This window comes from Diachasmimorpha longicaudata, chromosome 3 (genome assembly GCF_034640455.1).
Source record: "Diachasmimorpha longicaudata isolate KC_UGA_2023 chromosome 3, iyDiaLong2, whole genome shotgun sequence".
In the NCBI taxonomy this organism is placed as follows: domain Eukaryota; kingdom Metazoa; phylum Arthropoda; class Insecta; order Hymenoptera; family Braconidae; genus Diachasmimorpha; species Diachasmimorpha longicaudata.
In genome coordinates this window covers 7,259,340-7,277,041 of record NC_087227.1, presented here as the reverse complement: position 1 = coordinate 7,277,041, position 17,702 = coordinate 7,259,340, and the positions used below count along the sequence as shown (strand labels likewise).

Sequence of the window (17,702 nt, the reverse complement as noted above, 5' to 3'; positions counted from 1 at the left end):
CTCACCACCATGAAGAAACGACATTCAAATTCCAACAACTCATCCCTTTACCCCAATAAAACAATTTCCGCTATTCAATTTCTCCCAAACTCTTCAATCATCTTCAAATATTTTTAACTAATTCCAAAATGAAAAAATTCACTTCATCTCAACACGTCGAAAAATTCCTCATCCACCTCCAATAACTTAATTTCTATCAAAAAAAAAATAATCCGGACATTCTCTTTCTTCTTTAATTACAAAACCCGTCTACAACTCAAGTAAGATTTGTTTATTCACTGACGCGACCTTCGCCGCCACGAGGCGAGGCCGTACATCCATATACACAATTATGTCATGCATTAAAATTGCGTGCACACGAGTTACCGAAAAATCAGTTCCGCAAAGTCCTGAGCTAAAACAATCAACCGTAATTAACAAGAACACCATCAATACAGGAAGAAAGTTCTCAACGTGTTTAAAAATATTATCACTCAATTTTTATTTTGAGATAGCATTTATTTCGAAATCATTATTAAAGTTATTAATCATGTGTTTATTTTTGTTTTCCTGTTTATTATTTATTTCTCCCCTGATCCGTTGAATTTTCAATGAGCAAAACACATCTGGTGAAAGCCATATTTCAGGAATAGACGAGGGGATGGGCACGGGGGGGGAGGGAGGGTGGATTGTGAGAGAGAGAGAGAGAGAGAGAGAGAGAGAGAGAGAGAGAGAGAGAGGGAGGGGAGGGGAGGGGGGTACTGTTGGAGGAGGCCCCACTCACTTTCGCTGAGCGGAGAAAGTTCAGTGTTCTGTGTCTTTACTAGTACCACCTATTTACGTGAATTTTTTTCACTATTTTTGTTCTCTCCTCCCTCTCCCTCCCCCCCTGCCCCTCATTACCCCTCTTCTGACCCCTGTGTGGGATGGAAAAACCTGAGGAACGAGGAATGGTGTAGCCGAGCGTGTAGCACAGAGAACAGAACGGAACGGAACAACTTTGCGGGTATAGTATGTTGGAAGTACTTAACGTCAAGGGGTTAATGCACTCGGAGTCATAGGCCTGGTTGCTGTGGTCTACTCGTGGTGGGAAAAATGCACGTGGATAATGTCAATTGTACCATTCTAGTTCGAGTGAGGGAGGGGTGGAAAGGGGGGATACTGAGTTCTTTTTGACGTTTTTTTCAATTGGACGTAAATTTCAATTTTTCAGTTGGCAGGAATTGTTTTTTAATGATCTGAATAATTTACCAAAGTCATTTAAATTTGCCTCACGGTTGAGTATATTTTTGAATGAACTCGGGAGTTTTGGAATTGATAGTATTTAAAGATGTTGATGATGTTAAGACGGGGTAATTAAGAGATTGAATTTTTTGTGAGAGAAAGGAAGGAAAATCTTTGAATTTGAGCCGATTTTTTATGCGATTTTGATTAATTATTTGATGTAGTGAAAATGCAGGTAATGATTGGTGTGACCCGTCAGTCTACTTGTCTATTGATAAGTAAATTCAGCGTGATATTTGATTTTCCGAATGAGTTTGAAAATTCAACCTGTTGTTGGAATGTCAATGATTGTTGAACATGAAAAAATGTATTCTAGGTGAAATCACAAGGCCAATTAGAAATTCCACGTACTATTTGATGTTAAATTAAATTCAAGTTCAGACCTTTGAAAAATCAAATAACTGCTGTTTACATTTCGGAATATGTCTAACGGTGTTAATGCATCCCTTAAGGGTGTATAGGGTACAAACACCTCAGTCTTGTGGTATTTGAGGTACCGGTTGTAGTTCCCCAGGGGTTGAAAGTGTAAAGACTCCATTCGCTGGTGAATCAGCTCCACTTCCACTCTTCCCCATATTCACTTATTCGCTATAACATCTCCAATCCCCCATAAACATGAAGTTTATTCATGTATGTATGTGTACAATTTATCAAATTTTACGAAACTGTTACGAAATTTTGTCGAAGCCCTCCGTAATTGTAATCATAATTTTCTACGAAAAATTATGATATCAGTGCTTAAATTTTTTAGTCACTTCCGTAATTAGTAATTCAACTTGGGTTTCGTAGTTGTTATGGAATATTTCTATCCCCAAAATTTATATCCCCCTGATAAAATTGACAATTTTTTTTTTCTACTTCATCATTGTGCAACAACACTGACAAACGATATTTCGATATCAATCAGTTCTAAATATAGATACAATGTCAATTTTCTTGTTGTCGATATGCCAGATATAATCGCAGCTTCATCAAAACAACAATAAAATTTTTAAAAAACCAAATTCCATTCATGACTTATTATTTAAATATTCCCCACATGATAATCAACGGAAAGAGCTTCGATTTAATGAAGTAGGAAGTGTATTCACAGGTGTGTAATAACGAGCGTGTATGTTTACTCGTAAATTCAACAACCTCAGGGTCGCTGTCGAGCTATTTCCAAATGTTTTCGATAATAACATTCGAACCACCGAACTCATCTCGATGCACTCGGTGAGAAATTTCATCGGAGATTCACCGAGATACACTTCGAGAGACCTCGGAGAGTCTTTCCACGCTCGTCATTACTCATTAGTCTTTCCAAGGCAGTTGCCGGTTGTCCCTGAGTGAAAAAAAAAAAGTCGTATCGTTCGTATACCTACACTGTCATCGTCGGCTTAGCATTTTTTTTTATGTAATTACGCACTCAATTACCGGAGGGACTGCAAACACGTGTCAAACTTGCCTTGCTAATTTTTGACACCACTTCGTGGTCTATTTTCCGGTATAAATAGTCAAAAGCGTGAATTTATATGCATAATTTAATGTTTTATAAGATTTTTAATGGATATCCAGGTACGTTCTCTCTCCGTTTACGGCATTTAAAATTTATTACGGATTTTCTCTTGTGGAATAAATTTTTTGGGAGTTTCTTCGATGAATATTTTCAACGATATTTTAGCTAATTTCACACTTTATCCTAGTCAGTTTGATATCTAATAATCGCGGCAACACTGCACCTGTCTTCAACATAATCTCGTAATTTCAATCCGAATAGTCAGTTGTGCAAATCGTTGCCAGACGTCAAGAACACGCGGATACGAACCACCCAATATGGTTGCTGTACTAATCAAGAAGCTCTTAATTTGATTGTTTGCAATTATATGTTCCCTACGTTATGTTTTTCAACGTCACGAAACGACTGGAAGGTATAACGAACTATGTCATACAACAAAAAGGCCGGTGCACGAAAAAACCCTTCAGTACTGTGAACTGGTGCATTAAAAGTTAGAGTGTACAGCTTTTTCCACAAAGGATCAACAAAGCTTGATATTGCTCTAAAAAAAATCTCAAAAACTTTTCCCGAGATGAAACCAGATGACAAATTTGTGAACAACGTGAAAAACATCGGGGATCAATGATGAAATTTGTGAATTTATCAGTGAACGTATTAAATAATTCCCTATGCGCAATATTTTATTGTATTTTTAATGATAAATCATTTGAAAGATATTTAGTATTCACTACTGATGGTTTTTTGAACGTAAAAAATGACCTCATATTTTTTTTCTATCATCCATTCAGTGAAATGAATTTATCATGAAATTAAAGAGTTTGTTCTGTCATTTGAGAAAGTACAAAATAAAAAATAAAACAGAAGTCAGTGCCATTAATATTTACAATCTCTTGTCATTGACTGCCTCAAAATGCAGATTTAAAATTCAACCTGCGCCTCCGGCGCAACTTCACCGAGTACAATATCCGTTTGGCGGCTACCGCGCTTGGTAAAAATCCCCCAGCAATAATGCGATTGAGTCATGTGGCTTTGGTGGGACCTTCGTCAGAAGGGCCTTGGTTCATGCCTCGGGCAAGGCAAAGATCACTATTTATTTTTCCAATGAAATCCCAGCTTTTCGTGTCTTCACGTGATCTCGTACCAAGAACAAAACTTTGAAAAGAAAAAAAATAACTAGAGTTGGAATTCTCCATTCGTGTCCCTGAGGATGTCTAGAGTTGGAATTTTTCTCCGAAAAATGAAGAAATGAACCGAGAAGAGAAAAAATGAAGGAATGCAACGAAATAGTAGAACAGAAATTGTTGAAATGATTGTGAAAAATTCAACAAGCCTTTTCAGATTTTCAAATGCAAATATTTGGAAATTTATAAGAAAGAAAGAAATTCTTCAGATATTTGATTTTTAGTAAGAACATTAATGGCGAGTGAGTGAAACAAAATTAATAAGCTTCCGCTTATACTCTCACTTTTTTTATTCGTTTCTCTAAATTCATGAACACTTGTGAGGCTATTATTTATGCACAACAAAATCCTTTCTATAAAAATTTCCCCTTCAGATTGCGAGACATTTTCTAAAAATCCATCTCTTCAACTGAATTCGACTGTTTTACGACTTTACAGCAGAATTAATTTGCAAATACTTCCACAATTGTTCACTTCCGCAAGAAAAAAGTCATAAAATTTGTTTCCATTTTTGAAAATTGTCTACATAAAAAAATCACAACGAAGTTCATTAATCTCCCTCAATTTCCAAAGAAAACCTCAACGAACTTCCCGAAACTTCCGATTTTTTCCCACAATTACTCAATTCAACGACAAAATCAAAATTAAAATTAAAATCAAATCTTTTCTCTCCGTCCCCTCTCGAAAAACCGGCCCTTCCTACCCTTCCTCCCGATCCCTCACCCACAACCCTCTTCAAAAGCTTTTAATCTCCCTCGGAAAATCCCCGGAAGCTGAAAAACCTCGAAAAAATAAACACGAAACTTATGGACTTGTATCATTGGCAGTCGGCCTTCCCATTCATTTAGCCTTCCGCAATTGCGCGCCAGCTAGTCATGATTTTCATGACGCCAATGGTACTCTGATCGTGTGCCAGGGGCCCTCTACTACGATAATCCCTCTCGTATGCCTCCTCTTCCCCACCCCAACAGTTACGTCACGCACATCTCTCTGGAGTCGAAAAATCACGAATTAACTGATATGACAAGACCTTGTGCCCTTCTTACGTCACCTCTGTGTGGCCCGAAGGCCGCAAAAGGGAGAAAATATTTTCCCGGCGACCCAAAAACTGGAAATCCATAAACAAAAATTTTAAAACTGATTAGACACGAGTAGAAGAAACCGAATTGTCCTCAATCGTGAATAACTCGAGATTGGTAGAGTGAAATTACATGATTTTTTTTTTATTTTCAAAAGTTATCTCCAGGTTTCAAAATCAGCCCTAACTCGTTCAAATCCAATCAGCTGCCTATTTCTCTCAACTAAATGAATATTTAGGAAAAAAAAATAAAAATTATTCTCTCAGTGTACGAGATATCCCTCAACACCGAAAACGCATTTTCCCTCCTCTTTCGTTATCCTATTTTTCAATTGAAAATATCCCTCTCCCTTAACTCTTCCATCATAATTGTAGAGCAACCGACGTGGTAAGACCCCATGCCCTTCTTACGTCACCGCTCGCTGGCCCGAAGGTCGCCAAAGGGGGAGAGAATATTCTCTCGACGAAGGAAAAAAAAAACTAGAGGGGATGGCGCAACGCGCCCACTTCTTTGGCAATGCGCACGAGTCAAGGTCCCGTTCCAATTTGGGTTCCTCGACCCACGTTCTCTGGACCGCGAGGATAGGTCACAGGAGCTTGAGCCTCTTTTCGCGGTTATGCCTGAGGTCATTTACTTTTACCAAACCTCAAGGATTAGTTCATTTTTTTTTTTTTCAAAAGATGTAATGGCCCTCGGAATCACGCAGAGCTAGTCCAAGGTCACGAGGATGACTCAAGACTCTATTCGGATGAAACAAAGATATCGGTAGTGGATGGGTTAGAGATGTTTGTTGAGTGAGGGGGAAAATTGTTGAGTGAGAAAGCCATCAAGGTCTGGCCTAGACTCAAAATAATGTTATTGAGTGGTGGGGGTGGATGTGTTGTCGAGATGATAGGGAAATTGGATGTGATGACTCTTTCGTATAAACAATTTTTTGAAAATTTTCAATTGTTTTTTTTTTTTCATTATTGAGAATGTTTTTGGCATAAATTGGAGCCATTTCAACAAATTTTTAGTTTTAATGTTTTTTTTTTTCACGAATACTGAAGATGTTACAATCGGTTCGAAAATTATCATTCTCATTATTTTGTCGTCCACGGAATTATCAATGAAAAATATGTGTGTTATCTATTAACGATTTTTAAATATTTTCAGAGAAGCCAAGGTAAGTTCTATCTCCGTAAGAGAAAAGTTAGGTTTTCCTTTCATTTCTGTTTCTCATTTAAATTTTTAGGAATTTATGGAATACGTAATTATGCGCGATGATTAACAATTAGGGAATTTTTCAAATCAAATCCAATTAATTATGCTGATACTCCGATGTAAAATATTCAAAGCCTTATGAGACTGTGAACACGAAAAAAGCTGAATAAAGCTAAAAGCACTGGAATTTTAACCAGCAAATAATTTCATTAATGAGATTTTCAAGGATATAATGGTGAAACAATTACATGAGAAAATCTTTTTCAATGACTTTGCAACAAGTTTACTCATGACTTATAATTATTTGCAAACCCCTACCTTCGCCCGTATGGAGTATTTCACTAAACTGATTAGAAAAATTCATTTACTCTTAACGAGAATTCTTGACTATTAACACGATTCGTTAATAGTTGACGAGTGACATTAGATAAGAAGCCTCATTAATAGCAATTAAATCCTTCTACCTTTTCAACCTATCCGCGTTGTAAATGTCGCAGTAGTTTTAGATTTTTTCCCTTAGATCCCAAGAAATTCCTTAAAATTAAAAAATTAAAAAATTAAAAAAAAAAAAACAGTTAATTCCCAATCCTAATCTCTCATCGCGCCAGTGGATAGTTCAATTAACATTATTCGCAACTGTCAAACATTACACGAACGAATTCGAAGAATTACGTATTTTTTCTGTAATTCCGTCTGACATATGGCCGTAGGAAATTATGCGAAATTGTCATGCCATTCTTATCTAAAATCACGAAATGTTTTCAGAGCGTTCGCTAATTTTTATGGAAAATCGATTCCGGAATCAGTGAGCGATCTATGAGCTCCGGGATCATCAGTGCATAGGTCTACCAAGAACTCCGTCACTTAATAGTTTCACCACAAAGTTTAAAAAAGCCAGTTAAATGGAAAATCTCAGCAGAACCATCGAAGAAGTTAAACCATCTTTCCTAGTCCACTATCACCGGTGAATATTTCAATTTAGCGAACTATCGATGATTTAAAAATCGACCAAGCATATCCTCCCGTTCCTCCCGACTCAAATCTATCCTTTATCGCAGTTTCAATTCATTAAAAAATTCCAAATACTGTCCAATCGCACTTATTCCATCGCTTGATACCCTTACCAATCCCCAAAAAGCTCCTGAATAACGGAAAACAATCACCAAACCCCTCAAACAAGTATCCAAATACTCCTCACCAAAACATCCACTATCCTTCGCGAATATTCAATTAATAGAATTTCCAACGATTTAGTACACTCCCTCCAGCCCTTCCATCACCTCATTCTCCCACAACTCCAAAAACTCCCGAAAAAAACCCACCGAAAACTGAAAAAAAAAACTCACCGGAATATCAAACAAGTAGAAAAATCCTCGTTGACCAGACACAACCGACACCTCTTGAATCAGCGTCTTCCTCGTTCCCGGTTCCGGTGATCACTCGTCGACCACTAAACCAACAACTTCACACCACCTCGAGTCTCACCATAAACAATTGTCGAAATCCATAAACAAAGTCGCTCGTTATCGTAACGACAATCGCAACAAAAGCCACAAAACAAAAAAAAAAAAAAAAAAATGTTATATTTATTCGGTGGTAAAATCGTTGAATCGCTTGCGCCACAAATGACAGAGAGGGGGCGCTTACGTCACAAAGATGATGAGCGAAGAGCGCGAAAAATTGCACTGACCAAATAATTAACAACTTCAACTCATCAACATATCACACGATTAATCCGCATGGGACACAGTGATTAAGTCACATTCCAATAATTTCCAATCAGCCACATGATGACAAGACTGAATTCAATTGATTGAGTTTATTTTGCTAGGAACTTCCCAACTATTCCAAGACGGAAGAAATACTGAGCTAGCTCTTCCCTCGCCTAGCCTAGCCACACACTAAACACTATCCTAGGTTAGACACTCGTGCGACAACACAAACCAATCTCCCCTCCTACCCCACCCCACCTCCCTACCCCACACGACTATTCCATCTCACCTCCTCCTCCCACTACCAACTCTTTGCTTCGCCGTATGCAGGGGGCTTTCGTGCTTTTGTGTATCCGTGTGTGCATATTGTATGTATGTGTATGTGTGTGATGTGTGTATGAGTGAGGTAGCTGGTGGAGGGGCTTTTTGTAAGGCCATAGCCACGGCCATCGGAATAAAACGTATGCGCTCACATGGACGGATATATCTTGCTTCGAGAGATCGCACTGAAATTTTTCCAAATTTCAATTTCTTTTTTCGGGGGAGGGAAAAGCGAACTAAAGATTTTATTTTTTCATAGAGAAATTATTCGATTTTTATTGGATTATTGGAATTTTTAAGGGTTTTGCGTTGTAAAATATCGTGATTTGTCGTTTTTAGATGAGAAAAAATACGACTTTTTGGCTGCCAACAGATATTTTTTTTAATGAGAATTGTATTGATGTGGAAAAAATTGAAAATAAACACTTCGACGTATAAAACTACAACGCAATTAATCGTTTTTTCAAGCAATTGTTGGTCATAGAAAGAACATTTAGTCGTTTAATTGAAAGCAAATGATTAGTTTTCAATGTTATTGAATAAAAAAAATCGAGAATTCAGTTGAAAAAGTCACTGGATTAAAGAAGTAAACTAATTTTTTCTCTAAAAAAAATAATTTCCATTGACTTCGTGGTGAGAAAATGGGCACTTGTTAATTCAAATCCAACTACTGCTCCTTAAAAAATCGAGAACAAATAAATTCTGACAGCATTCATAAAATTATTAACTCCATTTTGTTGACATTAAAAAATAAAGTAAAAATACCCAGTCTTTTCTAATGAGATACGACAATAAAAAATAAATAATATTGCTATGAAAAACGAATTTAAAAAATAAACTGAAAGAGAATGTTCTCAATTCTCACATTATTTCCCTCTCTCCAATGTGTTTTTATACAGTTGTACATGTTGGCTATCTTCAGAGGCATATGGATGCACACCAGTGCTATTCCTTCCGCATTCGCTACTAAATTCTTATCCCTTTTATTTTCATTCTCAGTCTCATTCATTAAACGTCACCCTTTTCCCACTATTATTTCATGAATTATTTTTTTTTCACACTAATCATAAAGATTTGTCGTAAAATTCGGGTCCTTGACGAAACATCTAGTTTCTATATTTGTTTGATAATATACTTCATTCCTTTGGCAAATGATCTTGACGTTTGAGATTTCTCATACGGCGCATTCCATTGTGGGGAGAGAGAAAGACAGTATTATAACGAAAAACATAGATATAGATTTTTTTCATGAAGGTCTCGAGCGTCTGGTGATTTAGTTGGGTATTAGAAAATAATAAATACGGACTGCAAGGTGACTCTTTAATCGTTTCAACTTGGTTTATAGAGAGGCGTGGTGGGAAGGGGAAGGGAGAGGAGGAGAAGGAGGGGGGGATGGAGTGATATAGAGTGAGGGGGGAAGAGATAATGAATGCTCAGTGGATTTGAATCAACATCAAATCGTGAATCCACTGGTAAACGGAGTGGCGAATCATTCGAGGCACTTTCTAACGAAAGTGCAAGTTCTTTTTTTCACGCTGAAGTGCTGCGTAACCGTAGCGGGACGAGACGGAGCCAGTGACTTTCCCATCGAGTTGATGGAACACTGACTTTTCCGTGATTCAACGAATTAGTTTGATGGAAGTTGTCTATTACTTCCGTTTTTCATTTTAATGGAGGGTTATTTGGGGAATTGATTATGGGAGGTTGACTGACTTGTTTGAGGGTGAGAGGGGGTTAGCGTCAATGATGAGATGTTATTAAAAAAATATGAAATTATTAGGAAATATTGGGGTAGTTTGAAAAATCGTATGAAAAAGGAACTTTATGACTGTTATAGTATATAATGAAAATGGGACTGATTTTTAAAAGATTGGGAGAGATATCAATTTACTAATTCAAATGGACAAATGAATAAAAGTTAGAAATTTATGAGAGGAAATTTTAATTTTAAAAAGTGCAGCTTTTTTAATCTAGACGAGTTTAAGAATGCACACTGTCGGTTTTTTTATTATTTAAAATAACAACTGTATTAGAATTTTCAATGTTATTAACGAATTCAATTTATTATCGTTCATCGAATTTCTTATTAAAGTTGTCACCTTAAAAATGAGTTTTTAAGATTGTTTTTTAATGATAAATGAGTTTTTAAGTGTATGGAATTCTCAGAATCATTGTGAATATTTAATATCATGTTCAATAAAATTTTGAATAGATTGAAAATCTAGAATAGCCATTGTCTGAGTTTTCATAACTTTTTATTAAAGACTGACGACAAAGGGACAGCAATCGTATCTGAAGCTGATTGAGAGAGGAAAATTACAAATACGGAACAGTATTCATTGTCATGTGAACCTAAAAGAACTTTCAATATTGGAAATGCCCTAGAAATAAAGCCCTCCTACCTGAACCTTTAGCCTTTAAGAACCCACTTCGTCAGAATTTTTCGAAAATTTAAATAACAGTTGCATTTCAATTTTTCAGGTTATCAACTTGAAGTAAATTTACTATCAATTATTCCTGGAATTGATGATTAATCTTTCGTGAGCAGACATTAAAATTCTAACGACGACATGATTTCTCGAAGCCATTGTAGATATCGAACATCACCTTCGATTCAATTTTTAATAGATTGAGAATGGACGTCAATAGATTGAGAACAATCATCATCTGAAATTTTTCAATTTTCATTACCATTCATTATCATATGAACCAGAAACTTAAATTCTCCAGAAATTGACCGATTACTTCGGAATACCACATCACCAGAAGAGTCTCAACCTACGCGGATATCCTTAATTCTCAAATGCAATTCCAAAATATCACTACCCCAAAAAAATCAAAATCACCGTACTTTGTCAATTAATCACTCGTCCCCACAATATACCATCAGAACCCATTGATTTTGGATGTTCACCATCAACCAGTTACGCAATTTCCGGCCTTCACTTCGTCAAAGCTATTCAATCAAAAATAAAAGAAAAAAAAAATTACTGAGAAGAGATATTGAACAGCAATAATGATTCCAATGCAAAGCCTCGCGTTTTGTAGAACGAGACGTTTTATAAGGCGTGTGGCCTTGGTCAAGTGGACCCCAACAAAAATCACCTAATGTTTGATTTTGACGGCCGGGGCCGTCAAAATCATTCGCCCCTCGGCGCACACAGTCAAGGCTCATGCCAACGACTCGCCATGACACATATATGTATACATATACATGATGATTCCCGCCTTCTTCATGCGTCCATTTTTTACATAGAGAGTCCTATTTATTTTTTAAAAAAGTCAAACGAGACTTCAACACCAGCTCTGCTGTTCGACAGGAGAGTGAATGACGTGAATATACCTAAATAATATTGCAAATGAATTTTAAACGTATCTCTCACCAGGAATTAGTTGATCAGAAATTGGTAATTTTAAAACTGGCGATTATCAGTCATTTTATCCCCATTAATGCTCTTTATTTCGATGAAGACCAACCGCTTGAGGGCAGCCCCGAGCCATTGGGGAATGTGCAAATGCGACTAGTTTAATACAACCAGTGGCACTCTCACTTTTAAAAGTGGATATTTTTTCCTCCTTTTTTTTTAATCTCTTTCCTCTCTCACCGACGGATTTTACACTTGCGTCCTTCGGTCGCTCGCATGTTTGACCTACAGTGTTAACGGACGAATACTGGGCCAGTGTCAGTCAATGGCATGGTTTTTTTTTTGGGAGGGAATGATGAAGAGTGAGAGTGGATGGAGCGAGCTGAGGAGAGAGAATAATTTGGAATCTGAAGGAGACAACATTTTCGGGAAGATGTTTTTTTTTTGTGGAACGAGAGATTTCGAAAAAAGGTCTGAATGACATTTGGGAGATATCTCATAAGCTGCTAGATGTTCGTCGAAATGTAATGTGAAATAAAAGTTCATAATTGGTGTGAACTGAGAGACTATCGATTTTTGGGGAGTACCTCGTAATTGAAGGAACATGGGAATTTTTTGTCCGAATCCTCTTCGAGGTTTTTGCAGTGAGAGCTATAAAAAATCTTCCAACATTTTTTTTTCTATTCTCCCGAACTTTGGAGATATCTAACTTCAAAGAAACACTCCTAAAAATAATGTTTACACTTCCAAGAATTCTCTACAACGAAATCAACGAAAAAAAAAATCCTTCAACTCCCATAGCAAATCAAATTATCCCTCAAACCCCCAGAAAAACTTCATGGAATCTTCCATAAATAAAACATGATCTCAATCTCTCTCATGATAAACACCACCTCAACTGCCTATCATCTCTGTAGTATCCAAATCCCCAGGATAAATGCAAGCCCACAGGCCAACTAAAGTGACACAAACTGGTGATGATGGTGTAGCCTCTAGAAATGGTGGTGTCCGGGGCCACTGGCCAGTATCTAGGTCAATGTTACCCCCCGAACTGCCCAACGAGGACCCCTCGAGGCCACTCTCATTGCCCAACCACTCAGATCATGCAAAATTTCCCCAGTACAAAACAAATTACCTCTCTAAGGCACAATTTAAATCGCCTCACCTCATGAAACCAACATTTCTCTGGAAAGCCCTTATCACCAACCATCGCATTCACATCTCCTTCTAATGTGAATGATAAGAAAAAATAAAACAGAGTACAGAATTTTGCATTCAACTTCAGATTTCGATGGTCTTTCACCAGGTATATGCATGCATATAACAAACGAGTGAGCGTTCGCTCTTAATGTTTCATAGCTGGTGACCCGTGGTGCAAGCTAAACCCACTAGGAGAAAGTTGCCAGGGACTTTCTCGTTGCCTCTCTGCACATCGATGCAATCGCTTTAATAGTTCGTTCATATTATCGACCTGATAGAAACACTGATGGAGTGCAACGAGAGGACGTGATAAACAAATACACTGGGAGAAATTTTACAAAATTGGAAGGGTGAGGGTAGGTTAATATTTTCACTCTTGATGAGATTTTTGACGTCTCCAGATTGACTAACTTTTTCATTCATTGCGGAATAGCTAGACAGCATTTGGAGATGATGGAAGGTGCTGTTACAGAGTAGATTTAGAATGAGATGATCAAATCCCTGGAATTGGTTTACGAGAGGCACCGAATAAATTATTTGAAGTTGAATATTCATTGTTTATGAGGAGGAAAGTTTAATCAGTGGTTGAAAAGCACTGATAGAATTGATTGGTTGTTGTTGATGAATTAATTTTTGTTGTAGGTGAGAATCACGATGATCTCCAGGACCAGAGGAATCCATTCAGCTCCAAAAAAATTTTCAAATGCCCACTTTTTGGGCCTAATTCTTATCCTCGACAAAGTCATGAGGTTCATTCATTTGTACATATGAGTTATCAAATTACCATTCCTTCGAATATTCTATAGAACTGATAACTTCTCTCACCTTAGCAATTTTTTTAATGTGTCATCACTAATTTCTTTGCAGTTGCTCCCACCTTCGACATTTCGAAATAGACTGATTAATTTATTTTGTAATTAATCAATTTGTGACTATGGGCAAAGGTTCCATCACAAATTTAATTCAATATAAAATAATCGAAAACAAAATACAATACAGAATGAACGAAGAATAGAATAAATCCAGCGACAAGGAAGAGAAAACAAAAGAGATAAACTCGACAAAAACACACGGAATTTTCAATGCCCACCCGGGGGCCCATCGAACCGTGACGTTCTTTGGAGAAGCGTGTCCGTGACGTCACTCATTTGATGACGTGTGGTCAACCGCGGTCAATGCACTAAGAGAAGTCCACAAGGCGTGTTTCTCCTCTTTGCACGCCGCGCAAGTTGCACGATCCTCTCTTTTCCGACTACTCACGTCTCATGCATCTCCCTGGGTACATTTTGCGAGCCACAATGGGGTCGAATACTAAATAATTGTGAAAAACAGATTCACCCTAACGTTTTCAGTTAAAATACATTTCCCAAAACTCCAAAATTCAACGAATTTCAATTATTAGTTTCTCGTCCAGTCACAAGAAAATCATCCCCTGGTGGTACAAGGAAATGTCAATAGACCTCTATCTACCAGAAATTCAATTCTCTCCAAAAAATGTCAAGTCACATTACCCCCTAAATCCATTGATCAACTCCATAATCAATAGAATAAAAAAAAATCAGGAAACCGACGGATTCACAACAAATCAGTCAAAAATTTATGAACTTCAAGTCTCATTTTAGCTAATTCTCCATTAATATGTTTCATCCGACCCCATGAGTGTACATCGTGGAATCTATAATCGTCCACTCTCAGCATCAACGCTCACAAGTCTCAGAAAATCCGTTGTAAACTCCCGCCTCGGAAGTCTGGGTAACCGGCACGGGTTTCTATTCTAAGCCATCGCCGACGTTAAATTGTACTAACCTAGGAATAAAGATCACGAGGCACGAGACCATCTACACCATCGAATGATGATGAATAAAAACATGAGAAAGAAAAAAAAAGTCAATGCATCATACGCCTTAAAATTGAAAATGAGTGAAATTGCTGTAGGCGAAGGCAATTCTCTCAGTATCGTGGGTGTTGGGGAGATCAGTGGTGAGTGTTGGAAGGGATCAGACAAGTGGAGATTACCACTATGTGGCCAGACGGATCCTATTCATAACTAAATGTGGGAGAAAAAAATTTTTTGGTTGAGAATTGTGAATGCATACGATTTGCACTGGGACGAGTCGATGGACTCGAGCCCATGCAACTCGATCGTCCCTTACGTAACGGTCCCGAGGAGTTCTCATCCAGAATACACCACGAATACGGCTACATTTGTACACTTGTTGGTTTTATTCACTAGAAGATAAATTAACTCTGACGAAAAATCATGTTTCATGGGAAAATTTTCATGTGAATCATCGAAAATATCTTTAAAAGAATTGAAACTCTTGACAGGAAAAAATGTAATCCATCCTATGACAATGGGTCAGTTGAAGACATCTCCATATGCTTATATTGTGTATTGAATACCTGAACGAGGAAAGACTTTCTTTTTAAAGAAAAATTACCCCCTTTGAAATTATATGAAATTATATTTTCCAATAACACAGTTTTTTGAAAGAAATTTGTCATTTCTTCTTTCAGATAATTTTCTATAGAATGAACGTATTTACTCGAAAGAAATAAATGTTACACGAGAACAATTACGACGGAAATTAGCGTGTTTTAGTTGAAACTTTCTTTTTTGTCCACAAATAACTTAATTCAACAGAACAAAGTACCTTCAAGACACCTGATTTTTATACACAACTAATGGTTCTCTGAAAGTGTCACGAGCTTCTAAAAATTTTAATTGCCTTGATTATTCCAGAAATTTAATGATATTCAACGAAAAAATGCGTCAAGACCTTTCCAGATTTTTCTCTCCATCAATATCTGTTTTTGCGATGCGGATATTCATAACGATAAAAGTACAATTTCCAATTAAGAGATTCAGAAAACTGCATATACTACATGTGATACCCGATAAAATTCAATGGACCAGAAGAGATTCACATCAGCGAATTTAATCAGGTTTCCCAAAAATTAGATTTCCGTCGGGTTCGTTAGAAACATCAATGAACATCTGTCAACAAGTTCAAGGCGACGTAGACGAGTAAAGAATATTGCGGCTCCAAAAAATTTTCCCCGAATTATCTAAAAAAAAAATAAAAAATAAAATAATTCAAATTTTTCTCAATCCCATAGACTTTGATTAATCAGCAGCCTTCTCCAATGCATCATCAACCAACTCCTTAAATTTTCGTAAATCTCAATGCTATTAAATTCCAATGATCGTCTCCTCCTGCCCCTTCGCAAACACCCTCTTCTTCGACTCACACCCACCAACCCCCCGCATCCAAAATCACCGTCTAAAAACCAGCATAAACTCTTGGCAACCTACCACCAACATCATCAACAACCGTATCAGCCCAACCAATGCCTTGCTAAAGCTGTACTGCATGGATAAGCGCAGTCTCTCGGAGTTGAGAGGCGCGGACGGGCGGTCAGAGACCCCGCAGGGCCGTCGCAAACAGTACAGCATTACCCACTCGGCTCGAGAGCACTATCTCAACGTGGACCCAACAATGCTCAATAATCCCATCCCCACTCCCCCAGAGCCTTTCTTCATGTTGAACCTGCCTAGAGTCTACTTTCTTCCCCAGTACACAACCCAAAGAAATAATACAGAAATAATACCAAGAGAAATGCGGAATTTCAATCAAATAAAGCGCGATTCATCCAAACATTTTCCATTAACTTCAATCACATTTTTTTTCCCCCTCGAAAGTTAATAAAATTGTCCCTCAACTTTGAGATAAATATTGTTATATATGGATAAACCAATTAAATCGATTATTCAATTAAAAGGAATTATCAACGTGGTACAAATTACTTGATCTTTTTCATATATTAACAAAAATAAAAGAATCAGATGTTCACACGTGGAGTAGCGATAAGAATTAATAAACTTTCATTCCGGAAAAACTATTAGCCGAGGGGAATAACCCCCTGTGGGAGTTCTAATGGTAAATTTGGATTAATTATGCAGACAATTAAGTGCACAAGGAGGTATGAGCGTGAGATATAGTTAGATTAACACAGAGAAGTGCAGAGCACAACTGATGTGCTGGGTTTACTCGGCAATTTCTCTTTCCGCTATCTCGTGTGCAGACAGTAGTTGCTGTGTAAGTTGGCTGTTTCCTCGATTGAATTGTTTTTCACTGATTTAATTGTGAGGTGGTTAGACGGGTCACGGATACACTCTTAGTTTTTTCTGATGGCTCGAGGTGTTGGAGGAACTTTTACTCTCGACGCGACTGACAAACGGATTTTTTAGCATCAAAATCACGGAAATTTTCGATTAGAAAATCTCTATCCATTTCATCATTAGCCTAATATATTCGATAATTCTTAAAGCTCAAAAGCCTGTGCATAATTTGATTTATCACTAAACTTTTCAACTTTCCTAAATTTTCGCTCTCGTGAAATTAATCAGGAGTTTCATCAAACATAAACATTGTTCCTTGTCGATTTCTTTTGAAGTTTCATTTTGAAAGGAACAGGACAATAACAGCATAAGTTTATTGCTTAGTGTGTACCACAAAATATTACTTCAAATTGCCCCACTGGTACCAATTAATTAATTGTTAATTTAAAAAATATTTTAAGGACTTTAGGGACTTCGGTGCTAAGTGTTGACACGCAATTTATTCCCATAAAAAAGTCCTAGTTGCCTTGTTGATAATTATCTGACGAGTCCTCCATATTTATCGGACATTCAAGACATTACTAATCCCATAGAATCGAGACCCTTTTCACAGTAAATTACCATTAACCCCATAAAAATATCACCATCACCCTCCAAGTTTTTATATTTCCCAGAACATTACCACTAAAATCATCTCAAAATTCTAGAAATTCATATGAATATTGCATATTTACCCCATCAATAATCTAATGCTCAA

At 37.1% G+C, this 17,702-nt stretch overlaps 1 protein-coding gene across 2 annotated transcripts in view; it reads right to left on the bottom strand.

The window, feature by feature from the left end:
• LOC135160276 (ecdysone-induced protein 74EF) overlaps window positions 1–17,702 on the bottom strand; it is an 88,688-nt gene that overhangs the window by 69,953 nt on the left and 1,033 nt on the right. The window contains exon 1 of one of the 2 annotated variants that reach the window (XM_064116651.1): window positions 7,571–8,131. The exons of the other annotated variant lie outside the window; for it this stretch is intronic. The gene's annotated coding sequence lies outside the window, so the exon portion shown is untranslated. Of the gene's footprint in view, window positions 1–7,570; window positions 8,132–17,702 lie in introns of those variants that run through there. 2 annotated transcript variants of the gene reach the window in all.